Source organism: Pan troglodytes, chromosome 13 (assembly GCF_028858775.2).
Source record: "Pan troglodytes isolate AG18354 chromosome 13, NHGRI_mPanTro3-v2.0_pri, whole genome shotgun sequence".
NCBI classification, from domain to species: Eukaryota; Metazoa; Chordata; class Mammalia; order Primates; family Hominidae; genus Pan; species Pan troglodytes.
In genome coordinates this window covers 139,221,070-139,225,245 of record NC_072411.2, presented here as the reverse complement: position 1 = coordinate 139,225,245, position 4,176 = coordinate 139,221,070, and the positions used below count along the sequence as shown (strand labels likewise).

At 42.9% G+C, this 4,176-nt stretch overlaps 1 long non-coding RNA gene across 1 annotated transcript in view; it reads left to right on the top strand.

Moving 5' to 3' along the window:
* The window catches only part of LOC104005428 (uncharacterized), a 132,088-nt gene that overhangs the window by 29,467 nt on the left and 98,445 nt on the right, over nt 1–4,176 (top strand). The window lies entirely within an intron of this gene.

The window sequence follows — 4,176 nt, the reverse complement described above, 5'->3', positions numbered from 1 at the left end:
GGCTCTCTCATAATGATGAGGCTGCATTCTGCTTGCCAAGTCTCCCTTTCTTTACTCTTTGTTACTGAAGATCTTCCTACCAGGAATGAGACTGAAGGGAACAAAAGTTTAGCTTAGAAAACAAGTCCATTCATCCACCTCATATCCCCACTGTGATTGCACACACCACCCCCATCTCTAGCCTCATTTTTTTCTCAGCCGACTTGTACCCGACTGTTCTAGGGAGATTACAGGGGAAGAAGGCTGAGGTAGAGAGCAGGGCCTCTATACCTTTAAGCTCAGAGATACAGAGCATATGAAGATATGGGAATTCAGAAAAGTTCCGTCCAACAGAAATGTAGTGTAAGTCACATAGTAACTTTGAGTTTTCCATTAGCTGTATTAAAAACAGAAAATATAAAACAGGCAAAATTAATTTAAATACTATAACTTATTTAACCCAATATATCCAAAATGTTATCATTTTGTCATGTTACCAATTACATGATGAGCTTATTAATGATATCTTTTATAGTTTTCGTACCAAATCTTTAGTGTGTATTTTCTACTTACTTTACATCTCAAGGCAGATGCTAAATTTTCATCAGAACTACTTGATCTGTATTTAAATTTCATAAGATTTGCAGTTAAAAACTCAGATTCACACACCTAAGTGTCTCCACAGATACTTCAATTTGGTTTTCCAATAACTGAATCAAGTCCCAGTTTTAATTTACAATTAAAGTAAAATAAAAATTAAAAATTTAGTTTCTCAGTTGCACTAGTCACACTTTAAATACTCAGTAGTCACGGGTGGTTAGTGGCTGCCACATTGAGCATGTGGATTCAGAATCTACGTGTATTTTGTTTCCAAAGATTGTAAAGTAACAGCAGCAGCAGCAGCACTTGAGTATGATACCAACAAACAGGAAGTGTCAGGAAGACGCCTCGCAGAACTGTCAGCCTGTGGAGTTGTTTCCCCAAGAGAGTTTGGAGTTAGAAAGAGGTATCCAAATCTGGGAGGTTCAATTCCTAAAGTTCTTTGTCCCAGAACTGCTACCTTAAATTGCATAGGTCCTACCACAGGCTCAGCTTTCCCACTCACTGCTCCATCAGCTCCTAACTCACTTTAGATTGCATGACCTCTGAGGGCAGCAACCATTTTTGACCTCTGATGCTGTGGGTAACTTGCCCATATAGTTTTCGGGTCATTAAACTTCTTGCACAATTTGAATTTTTATATGAAAATTGGGGTAGACAAGAAAGCTTTCTGGCAGAGCAGATAACTCTCTTGGAGTTAACCATGCCTGCTCTTGTTCATTCACATGTATGTGTTTGTAACGGAAAACCAAGAGGTACTAGAAGTACCTCTTTCATGCAGAAATAGTTCACTCCTGAATACTGATACAACAGTTTTCCCACCGGTCCTGCCTCAGTTGCTGTCAAAATGAATCAGTCCTCAATAACTGTTATAAGTGTGTTCAAGGCCCTCTTTGCTTTAAGGTGTTGGTTATTGATGGTAGAGAGAGGGTTGAGAACTGAGGTGCTACAACTGCTCCCTAGTGAGAGGTATACTATCTGCTCAGGTTGGGCAGACAGTGTGAGTCATTTCCAAGTTACCTTTTCTGCCTCCAGTGTGTGTATGTGTGTGTGTGTTTAAGGAGGGTATGATATGCCCTAAGAAAGCCCCACATGCCAGCAGTTCCATTGATAATCCAATACCCCCAAGTTAGCAACTATCTCCCCACAATGTCCTTCCCCGAGAGCAGATGACAGCACTCGTCACTCATCCAAACTCCTGAGAATCTCCTGGGATCCAGAGGGTGATGGTTTTTTCTCCAATTCCTTCCTGTTTTATGTGCCAATTCCCACCACAGCACAGCAAGGTGATGAGAGACCCCAATAAAAGCTTGTGCTTTCTCATCCTTCAAAAATCATGCCTTATATTTTTAATTTTGAGGCCAAGCATAATTTTGACTCTAATTGGTTTCAGGCTTCAATCAGTGACATGACTCATTATCAGGATCCTTGAGTGCAAACCCAACAATCCCATCCCCTAGCCCCAGGCTTCCTTTTCCAGCATCCGTGGGAATCCTTTTGTCCTTGATCTTTCCTGTAAGGTATTTTGAAGACTTTGATCTGTTAACTCCTCAGCCATCTCTCTCCCCTAATTTTCATTTTTTTCCTGCAATGAACCTTTAGTCTTTTGCAAAATTCCCTTTCCTTCATGGGTGTAACCCTCTGGGCCGGGGAGAGTCCTGGGGCCCCTTCAGCATTTATTGTCATAGGTGCCAGCTATCTCCGTTTGCGCTCAGATTTTTAAATAAACACACAGGGTGCTCAGGTCGATTTGAATTTCAGATAAACAATGAATAAATATTTGTATAACTGAGTACCAAATATCGCATGAAGCATAGTTATGCTAAAATTTTTTCATTGTTTATCGGATATTCAAATGTAACTGGGCATTTGTGTTTGATCTGGCAACCTCCCTCTTCGAATTGATCCCTGCCCTTCCCTACTCTGATCACCATCACATGAGATGCCCCCTCTCAGCTCCCTTGCCCTTCAGATCCTGGAATGAATTTGGTTGAGACTGGTGGGCCAGAGGCCAGGAAGAGCCAGGCTGCATCTCCTCTCTGTTCTTCTTGTGGAGTCCCCAGCCACAGCTGAGTATCTCCATGGCTCTGACTCTGTCTGAATTTTCCTGCCTCTGTTGCAGTTTCCACTGGGTGGTCTGGATCCCCGGGTGCTGCCAGGATGCTCCTCCCTGTACATGCCCAGCACTGAGATGGTGGCAGCAGCTGCCCACTTTGCTAGTCTTCGCATTGTCTGCTCTCCCCTGTTTAGAGATTCCACTTGCCCAGTACCTTAATAAGCAATTTCCTGTATTAGATTTCATCTATTTGAAATACATAGTGTGGCTGCTATTTCCCTGAATAGCCCTTGATTAAAAATGGCTTTGCTGTTTATTTCTCCAGTTCTCAGAGCCCCCTCATTTTTCTTCCTTCAGCCTGTCAAACACTGTCTTTGCCTATTTCCTCTCTTGTTTTCTCCTCAACTGCCTTTGCCTGTAAAGACAGATCTGTCGTAGGCCATGCACAAATAATGTGTTATTAGTATTAAACTGCCAAAAGTTCCTTCTTTGTAAATATCTAAGATGCAAGCCTGTGAAACAATGACACCATCCCTCACCTGCAGTCCAATATTGTCATCAGAAAAGTTTAGTCACGGTTCTTGAGGAGAAAAGGAAGAGTTGGGATGGGAGTGAATCCATCTGGCTCTGTTTTCACCGTGCAGTGTGCATCCGATCAGCTTGTGTGAAACAAGAAAGGCTGCACTGTCCTGCTGCAGCGCAATGAGTGGGGCTAACGTTCAGTCTTGGACTCCTGTTCCTTCCCAGAGAGGGGCATCCACATATCTGCTCCTCACCAATCCACGACTATAAAATGAAACCACATTTTCAGTTAATAATGAGATGTTAATGTCCTGAGAGATCCCTAATAATTTAATTGTCAAAAAAAGCCCTTCTCAAATTATTTCCAAGTAACATTGACAAGTATCGGAGACAGCTGCCCTGTGTGTTCAGGAGTGGGCTCTGTGATCATCTGTCGAGTCTCCTGGTCATGCCATTCTGCTGCCTCTGCCTCAGTGACTCTCCCGAGGACATGGCTCTACAGGGCCCAGCTGGGATCTGCCGTGGGTGCACAGTGTCCTCCATGGCCTGCTTTGACTGTGGAATGCACTTGCCCTTAATTCTCCAAAGTATAGCAATGATCAGCCTGTAGTTTTAAAATTGTGTGGAAATTTGTGAGTTAATGGAAGGGAAACATATTACAAGAAATGCATATGTTACCTTCAGAGCCCGCCGGCTGAAGGCTTCCTCTCCCTGTTCCACATGGCAGGAGCCTGTGGACTCCATTGGTGAATTTTCAAAACATCTGTTTACCTCTGAGTCCAAACCAGACTGGCAAAAGCTCCTACAAAAAAGTTATGCAATTCCTTACTTTTTGTCCCTAGATTGTCCTCTTCCTGTCACATGTGACACTGGGACCACTCACTCTCATCAAGAGAAACATGACACTTCTCACAGGGGTGTAGACTAGCCCCCCATGATAATCATGCAATAGCCCTAACATCAATTCATGCACTGGGGTGTTCGTGAATTAATATTAAATAATATTACAGAATGGACAG